The sequence below is a fragment of the Myotis davidii genome, unplaced genomic scaffold (assembly GCF_000327345.1).
Source record: "Myotis davidii unplaced genomic scaffold, ASM32734v1 scaffold168, whole genome shotgun sequence".
NCBI lineage: Eukaryota > Metazoa > Chordata > Mammalia > Chiroptera > Vespertilionidae > Myotis > Myotis davidii.
In genome coordinates this window covers 4,537,529-4,547,887 of record NW_006383016.1, presented here as the reverse complement: position 1 = coordinate 4,547,887, position 10,359 = coordinate 4,537,529, and positions in this window count along the sequence as shown.

Sequence of the window (10,359 nt, the reverse complement as noted above, 5' to 3'; positions counted from 1 at the left end):
CTCTGATAAGGGCGTAATCTCCAAAAGTTATAGGGAACTCATACAACTTAACAAAAAGAAGATAAACAATCCAATCAAAAACTGGGCAAAGGATCTAAATAGACACCTCTCAAAAGAGAACATTCAGAAAGCCAAGAGACATATGAAAACATGCTCAAAGTCACTAATCATCGGAGAGATGCAAATCAAAACAACAATGAGGTACCATCTCACACCTGTCAGACTGGTTTCCTGTTTTATAATAGAACTTAACTTTAGCTAATTCAGTAATAAAGACACAGTAATTAAGGTTATAGCAAACTTGGATAATTAAAGGGAACAAAGAATAGAACCCTATTTATGCTCACTATTTTAAATAAAGAATTAGACCAGTATTTTCCAAATGTGTTCTGAACAAGCCCCTTGAGAGGTTCAGTACAAAAAAGAATTCTGTGATTAGTTATTTGGAAAGTAATGAATACTAAATTGGAGGTTGATCTTTTATATTAAACGGGAAAGGTTCTAAGAAGTTCTCTAGAAGAAAAACCTGTTTAGTTTTTAGCCCAGCATTTGCCAAAATCAACAATGAAAACCCCCCTTTTCCACATTATACCTAGCAATTTCTGTTTTGTGAAACTAGGGAGAGAATCAGATTTTGTGGCATACTGAGTATTTTTGTTTCAAAATTGAAAATACTAATGTGTGGTGTAAAGAGACAAATTACTAAGTATCTCTTCAATGCCATAAATGTTTCTTGAAATAGGTATATATGTGTGTAAGAAAAATGCAAAGGCAAACAAATGGGTTTTACTGCCTGGGGAGTAATGATGCAATGCAGTATGTAATAAACTATAAAAAGAGAAATAATGTATGTCACCACAGAGAAGAGGAAGGAAAAAGGAATGAAGAAGTTGAACAGACATCTGACTCATTTTAGAAGAGTGGTAGGGTTCCACTTTGGAACTGAAAGAAGTTACTCCAGGCCAAGCAAATTAGAGTTCAGAGGGTAGATTTGGGGAAGAAAAGGACAACAATTTGGCTGGAGTATAGGACATTTATTGGGGAGCAGAGAAATAAACTTGGAAAAGTATTTGGGGACATACCATAGAAGGTTGTAAGTTGCTCTGTAAGAAATTGGACTTTATTAAAAACTCAGAAGCAGTTGACTCACACAGTCCTGTTTGTTTTAGAATAAAATAGCTAACTAGAGAGGATAATTTGGTTATGAACAGTCAAGGATAGCACATTTCACTAAAGTAGGTGAGGCAAAGAAAACACCCTGTTTTAGATCAAGACAATTATTTACTAGAGGCCTGGTGCATGAAAATTCTTGCACTTGGCAGGGGTTGGGGGAATCCCTCTGCCTGGCTGCACCTTCTCGCAGTCTGTGATCCCTTAGGGGATGTCCACCTGCCGGCTTAGACCCACACCCTGGGGGATTGGGTCTAAGCTGGTAGTTAGACATCCCTCTGGCAGCCCAGGAGCCTCAGGGGATGTCGGACTGATGGCTTAGGCCTGCTCCCCACTTAAGCTCTCAGTTGGACACCCTTAGTGCTGTTGAGGAGGCAGGAGAGGCTCCTGCCACTGCTGCTGTACTTGCAGCCATCAGCCTGGCTTGTGGCTGAGCGGAGCTCCCTCTGTGGGAGTGTACTGACCACCGGAGGCAGCTCCTACATTGAGCATCTGCCCCCTGGTGGTTAGTGTGCATCATAGCGACTGGTGGTTCTGCTGTTAGGGTCAATTTGCATATTACTCTATTATTATATAGGATGAGAAACAGAGACACATTGGTTTGTTGTTCCACTTACTTATACATTCATTGGTTGATATCTGTGCCCCAACTGGGGATTGAACACACAACCTTGGAATATTGGGATGATGTTCCAACCAACTTAGCTACCCGGCCAGGGCTAGATCCAGGTATTGAAAAGAAGAGAATTAAGAGCAAAAACTCTTTTTCTCAAAAGAAATTAATGGGCAGCCAAGTCATTTCAGTGTGCTAAGTCATTTCAGAGTGTATTTAAATGTTAACATTGGTAAAATTTCCTGGGATATCTTTTAACTCATCAAACGACATGCTTTATCATTCCTTAGTTTTTGCTATAACCATATCTTCTGCCATTAAAATTACATGCATAAGCAGTTCCAGAGTGGTGGAGTAATGGTCTCTGAAAATCTCCATAAAAGCAGTAAGAACATTGACAAAAATTGTCAAAATGAACTTTTTTAGAACTCTTGGAATTAACCAAGGACTTGGAACAATTCGAAGAACATTTATTCAAGAAAAGCAACTGAATCTTGGTAAGAATTACAAATTTTGCCCTATTCCATCCCTTGTCTCCAGCTCTGTTGTAACCTTGTAAATCAGCAGCCTCACAATGATGTTAGCTATGACGACCAGTGCCCTAACAGCCAGTGAAAAGGCAGAATGTTTGGAGCTCCTCAAAACGCTCCACTGCCAGAGAATTGTCACTATTTGACCTGTCTGGAAGCTACCTAGAAAAACCCATTCACAGGGCTTGTTTCTATTTGATGTGACTCAGAGCTTACTCAGTGGAAAAAATACTTTCCCCAGGGTACTTATTTTAAAAAAATCATGGAAGTTCTTTAACATTACAGCTTCCTGATGTAGTGATACTGTTGGGGTAAACAATTTAAATCTGGGAATATTATGTTCCTAGGATACATTGAAAAGCTTCAACAAATTCCTAGGGTTCTAAAAGGCCATGAACATATGTTCAGAGCTGTGTGCATTCCCAGGCAAGACCTTCAGAAGGCCCTAATCTTTCATCTCTGGGTGACCTTCAGGCTCTAGAAAACAGGATGTAAAGTCTAAGGTAGATTTGTAACTGCCAGAGTGATGAAGATGTGCCCAAACATACAAATCGCTCAGCAAAGTTTGGGAGATTTACTGATTCCAGCCATTTAAGGAATTGTCTGTTCAGTTATCAGCTGACCACTCAGCTAAGTTGCACATAAAAACAGTACAGGCTTCACAATATTAATCCCGGACACAGTTACTAGCAAACATCATCATCACCACCAATAATTAGCAGGAACAACAAAGTCTGGGTTGAGGGAGGAAATCTGATTTCCAGAGTTGGAAATTAGTATATTTAAAATGTCCAGTTTTGAGCAAAAATAAAAAAGGTAATATCTAAAGAAATAAAAGTATGTTCCATATGCAAGAAAAAATAAGCAATCAATAAAAACTGTCCCAGAGGAAGCCTAGATGTTGGGTTTAGTACACAGAGACTTGATATCAACTGTTTTAAATATGTTCAAAGGACTAAAGGAAACCATATCTAAAGAATTAAAGGAAGTTATGAAAACAGTGTTTCACCACATAAAGAATATCCATAAAGAGGTAGAAATTATAAGAAGGAGCCAAATAGAAATTAGGGAGTTGAAAAGTATAAAATTGAAATGAAAAATTTATTAGAGGAGCTCACCTGTAGATTTGGATTGACAAAAAAAAAATTGATGAATTTAAAGATTGACATTATTTAAACTGAGAAACAAAAAATTTTTAAAACTGTGAATAGACTAAGAGGTCTGTGCAGTATCATCAAGTGTACCAACAGCATAATAGAAATCCCAGGCAAGGCAAGAAAGAGGAGGAAACAGTATTTGAAGAAGTAATGATTGAAAATTTCCAAATTTGATGAAAAACATAAATCAGCATATTCAAGAAACTCAGCAAATCCCAAGTAGGATAAATTTGAAGAGATTCACAACTAGATGTCATAAACTATAGAATGCTAATGCCAAAGATGGAATCTTGAAGCAAGAGAGAAAAGACTCGAGTACAAGTCATGCTCAATAAGATTAATAGCTGATTTTTCATCAGAAATAATGGCTAGAATTCAGCTGGATGCCATTTTCAAAGAGCTGAAAGGAAATTGCCCACCAATAATTTTACATCTTGCAAAAATGAAATTAACACTATGACATTAAGACATTCCTAGATAAACAAAAACTGATTTTGTTACTAGAACACTTGCCTGCCCTACAAAAAAGGTAAAATTATAACTACATAAGCAAATATAAAAGACAATATAAATGTATTTTTGTAAGTTTTTTTTCAATCTGATAAAAAACTTCATAAAGAATTATAAAACTGTATTAATGGACTTATAAGAATGTAATTTGTATGACAATCATAGTTCAAAGGAGAGGAGAACAAATGGGTTTGGGGCAAAGATTTGCTATTGAAATTAAATTAGTATTAACCCAAACTGGATTGTTTTAAGGTTTTAATTGTAATTATCAGGGCAACTATTAAGAAAATTTAAAAAAACATGGTAAAGGAAACAAAAAGAGGATGGTACACTAGAAATATCTGACACTAAAGAAGACAATAATGGAGTTACAGAGAGACAAAGACATAAGACATACAGAAAACAAAATGGAAGATATGTCCTACTGTAGTAATTACTAAATACAAATGTAATAACTTTCCAATCAAAAGGTAGAAAAGTGGAAAAATATACTTAAAATGCAATCATTACCACAGGGCAGTGTTAACATCTTCAGATCAGCATGAGAGTGCCTTTCCATTCACATTGGCTAAGTTGATATCCAGATTGGGGACAGTTGTTAGGAACTCTCTTGCCTGGAATCCAGCCAGATGGCATCATTCTTGATAGAAAAAAGGATGTTGGAAAATAATAAAATGGAGCATCTGAATGTATTTTTGTTGTTGTTAATCCTTACCTGAGGATATTTTTCCATTTATTTTTAGAGAGAGTGAAAGGGAGGAGAGACAGAAACATCGATGTGAGAGATTGGTTGATTGCCTCCTGCACACACCCTGACCAGGGCCAGGAAACCTGAAACCAAAGTATGTGCCCTTGACTGGAATCGAACCTGTGACCCTTCAGTCCGTGGGCTAATGCTCTATCCACTGAGCCAAACCAGCTAGGGCTGAATGCATCTTTAGATGCCCATTTTTTGAGACAAGAGCTGGGAAGCATGTGCCCCAAATACTCTTTCCAGACCTAGAACCAACTGCTATAGATGGGATTCATATAGGGAAGTATTCATTCACTCATTCAACCAGAGCAACTTGTTAGCAGAAAGAAGAATGCTGCACACAACTATGCTCAAGGTCACCACTCTGGGCAGGTCCAAGATTATTTTTAAAAAAATCTTTATTGTTGAAAGTATTACATATGTTCCCTCCCCCCCCCTTGACCTTTTCTAGCTTCCCTTACCCCATCCCAGGCTCTCAGCACCTCATTGTGACCATGGGTTATGCATATCCTATATAATAAAAGGGTAATATGCAAATTTAACCAGACGCAGAACCACCAGTAATGACCAGTCGCTATGACATGCACTGACCACCAGGGGGAAGATGCTCAATGCAGGAGCTGCCCCTGGTGGTCAATGTGCTCCCACAGGGGAAGCTCCACTCAGCCATAAGCAGGGCTGAGAGCTGCAAGCGCAGTGGCAGTGGTGGGAGACTCTCCCGCCTCCTCGGCAGCATTAAGGATGTCTGTGGCTTAGGCCCACTCCCTGTGGCTCCTGGGCTGCCAGAGGGATGTCTGTCTGCCAATTTAGGCCCGATCCCCCAGGGAGTGGGCCTAAGCTGGCAGGTGGACATCCCCTGAAGGGTCCTGGACTGTGAGAGGGCACAAGATGGGCTGAGGGATCACACCTGAGTGCACAAATTTTCATGCACTGGGCCTCTAGTATGCATATAAGTTCATTGGTTGATCTCTTGTCCAGGATTGTTGACTGTGAACTAGAGAATATCCAAAAATTTGGCAGAACAGTGCAGTGGACTTCAGATTTTTGATTTTCTGAAGCTTTGCAGGAGGCATTGTTTCAGGATTTGCATCTATCTTAATGGAGTGACTTGATAAACTATAGCAGGATGAATAAATTGTAGCTCGCTGATATCCAGCTCCTACTATCTCCACTTCTGTAGCAGAGTCTTATAATTTTATATTCACCATTCATTCCATCATAGAGCTAGCACTTGGACCACCTGTGACATACATACTTGGTGTAGAATGCCCTTCTTAAGCTGATAGGTCTTCTATTACTGCTTCCTTAAAGCAGTAAAGAAGTAAAAACTGAGAATTAAAGGGAGAAATAGACAATTCAACAAAAACAACTATTGATTTTATTACCTCATGTTTAATAATGGAAAGAACACTAGGCAGGAAATCAACAAGCAAATAGAAAACATGAACAACACTAAACCAAGGGTCACTTTTTAGAAAATGATATCCCCAAATAGCAGAAAATACATTCTCCTCGAGTGCACAAAGAACATTCTCCAGGATGGACCATATGTGAAACATGCCTCAAGAAATTTAAAAGAATTTAAATAAGTATGTATTGCAACCACATGGAATGACATTAGAAATTAATAAGGAAATTTGGGAAATTCACAAATATATGGAAATTAAAAAGCACACTCCCAAATAACTGATGGGTCAAAGAAAGAAATAGCATAAATTAGAAAATACGTTGAGGTGAATGAAATGAAAACACAGCATACCAAAACACACATGAAAATGTTCAACTAGAAATTGACTAAATGCAGAACAGTAAATTATTTTGTAATTAATTGTATATCAATATAATAGACTTAGCATGAATTATGAAGTCAAACATTACATTTATACATAAGGGAAACAAGTACCAAAAAAGGTGTTTGTTGTAAAAATATGGGCGACATTTTTAAAAATCCTTAATTTTTTCAACATTTTATTGTGAACATGTCTCTAACATACAGCAAAGTTAAAAGAATTGCACAACGAATATTATCCCTTAAATTTTACTATAACATATTGTTATACTTTATTATATAATTATCTACCTTAATCTTTTTGTATTTCATTAAAAGTTTAAAGTTTCCCTCCGCTATCAAGTAATAATGTGCTATTTCTTGAGAGATGCTTATTTTTGATTAATAGGCAGACAGGCTGGGATGGGGTGGGAGCCAGGTGATGGGGGGAGGGGCAAAGAGGAAAAAGGAGGGGGACATCTGTAATACTCAACAAAGATTACAAAAAAGGGTTTAGAACAATTTTTTGTAAGTTTGTGTATGGCCACCAGGTGTAGCTCTGGGCCTATGGGATCCTAGGATAAACATACACAAGGAAGGTTTTAGTAAAGGAATGTTTTAAATGCCATCAAACTTGCTATTTGGATGAAGATATAGTAAATTTCTCCTTAATTGAGATCTAAAGCAATTTAGGTTATATATTTTATTGTTCTTTTGAACAATATTTTGCCAATATTTCACTTACTGAGAATTTGACCTTCTTACTCAGTAGCCTCCATGTAAAACGTTTTTGGGCCCAGCTGGTGTGGCTCCGTGGTTGAGCGTCGACCTATGAACCAGGAGGTCATGGTTTCATTCCCAGTCAGGGCACATGCTTGGGGTTGTGGGCTTGATCCCCAGTAGGGCGCGTACAGGAGGCAGCAGATCAATGATTCTCCCTCATCATTGATGTTTCTATTTCTAGCTCTTTCTCTTCCTCTCTGAAATAATTTTAAAAAGTTTAGAGTTATTTATGTTACTAATCTTTGAAATGATAATTTTAAGAAGGTTTTAAATTAATCATGGAAATGGAAATGTTCAGACTTTTTTTGTACAATGAAAACTTATTGCAACTATAATTTTTCTTTAGTGTGATTGATTAATGACTGTATCTTTTTAAACAAACACCTTAAGGTTTGGGACTGTACCTAACACAATGACAGGCATTCAATAAGTATTTGTTGAATGAAAAAATATAAGGAATGATTTGAAACTTTTACTGAAGGCTAATTTGTAGGAATTTGTAAATCTATAAGAGGTATGCTTCCTCCATTTTAATTTTCTTTTAGTGATAAAGGGATCAAGTTTAAGTATCTTTCATAGTATTAAAATAGCTCCTATATAAAAATATTTTTTTGTTTTTAGTTGTGAAAAATGTCATTTTATTTATTTGTTATTTTATTTATTTTTTTACAGAGAGGAAGGGAGAGGGGAGGGGATAGAGAGTTAGAAACATCGATCAGAGAGAAACATTGATCAGCTGCCTCTTGCACAACTCCTACTGGGGATGTGCCCGCAACCAAGGTACATGCCCTTGGCTGGAATCAAACCTGGGACCTTTCAGTCCGCAGGCTGACTCTCTATCCACTGAGCCAAACCAGCTAGGGCAAAAAAAAAAAAAAAAAAAAAGTCATTTTTAAAGGAAAGCAAAAGCCTTCTTACGTTAAAATCCATTTTAATCATAATACATTCTCTTCTTTCCCTTAAAAGAATTCTCAGTTACTCTCTATGTTAGATGTCATCAACTATCAATTTGCTTCTATATACCAGAGAATAAAATTATGGAGCAAGAATCTAATAGTATAGCCAAGTAAATTAAACTGTCTACTGGAATAACTGGGGGGAAATTTTCGAATTTAAAGTCTTTTTCTTTTAAGGTAAGAATATTTGATAAGCTGTCTATGAAACATAGTAGCACCCCCCTGTATCACCCCGTCCCCCCCTAAAATGAAGCTTCAGAGTAAAAGATGTTGGGAGAATTTTAGCTTAAGTAGAGGAGATGTCTTTCTCAAAGAATTTAGTGCCATGATTTTGAATTTCTGATAGTATGGTAGAAGGATTCATCCAGAGAGAAGACAAGAACAAACATTGAGTTGTGTTTTTTTAAAAGAAGGACTCTTATTTTACAGAAAGGAGGAAATCCCAGAGAAATAAGATCACACAGAATTACTTAGCTCAAGAATTAAGTTACAACTTGTATGCATGCATATAAGCATGACCAATGGACGCAAGATACTGGGGGGTAGGGGAGACCAGGGGAAGGTCAATGGAGAAAAAAAGGAGACATATGTACTACACTTTGTAATACTTTAAGCAATAAAATAAAATTAAAAAAGAGTTAAGTTACAGACACACTTCTAGTTTTATCACTCTATTCTGTTTTCACATGTATTCTTTCATTTGTACTTGACAAGAAAGAGCCATTATATATGTTGCCCGAAGGGCGGGAATTTCGAAGGTCTTTCCTATCTTTCATTTTCTTGAAAGGTAAGTAATATCTATATTGCATACTTGTCTGGTGGTATACCTTCTCCCAGCGGTTCTCAACCTGTGGGTCGCAACCCCTTTGGCGGTCAAACAACTCTTTCACAGGGGTCGCCTAAGACCATCTGCATATCAGATATTTACATTACGATTCATAACAGTAGCAACATAACAGTTAGGAAGTAGCAACAAAAATAATTTTATGGTTGGGGGTCACCACAACATGAGGAACTGTATTTAAAGGGCCAGAAGGTTGAGAACCACTGCTTCTTCCTCCTCTTTCCTCTCCTCCCTCCTCTTTACCCATTTTTAATCATTACTAGTTCATTTAGAGAAAGATTAGTTACTGCTAAAAGAATTAAATTATTTACAGCAGATGTTCTAAAAACAAAATATTTCTTTTTTTAAAATATATTTTATTGATTTTTTACAGAGAAGAAGGGAGAGGGATAGAGAATTAGAAACATTGATGAGAGAGATACATCGATCAGCTGCTCCTGCACGCCCCCCACTGGGGATGTGCCTGCAACCAAGGTACATGCCCTTGACCGGAATCGAACCTGGGACCCTTGAGTCCGCAGGCTGACGTTCTATCCACTGAGGCAAATCGGTTCGGCAACAAAATATTTCTTGAACTACTTCATACTAAGGTACAGAGTTAGGTTCTTACCATTATGATTTTATAACTGCCCAAAATATTATGCAGGTTAATATTTTAACATTTACTTGCGTTCCCTTGAAAATCATGACTCCTTTTTATCTGATGTCAGCTCCATTTATGGCAATCAACTGGTAACCTACAAATTACCATTGCTATGACAAATTTTATGAAAAATGCAAGCATAGTTTTGATCATGATTATTGTGCTCACCTGAGTCATGGCTTGCATCATCTTCTGCAATCCGATTTATGATTCACAGAATTTTATTTCCACTATATCCTTTTCGACCCTACATAATCATCAGCCATAGCAGATGACAGTTTGCTTAAGTAGGAAAACCTGGATTAGATCATGCCTTTTGGGCTGCTGTAAGAATCTTCAGCTTTGTCTTTAAAGCAAACAATAAACTTTATGCCCCATTAACTAATTTTTATTTTATGCTTCATAGTGTTTAAAGTCATGCTACAGGTTATTTTCAATTTCATTCTTTACTGATTAATATGATTGACAAAATCATTTCATTGTGTTTTGCAAGTTGGGAAGGGATGTTGTTTTTTGTAACATGATGGGAGCATATACAGAGTAAACACCTGAGCCAGGCTAGCCATAGATGACTTCAATGTAGTTAAGTGCATCCTCGGACCCTGATACAACAGTTGATTTTAAAATGTAC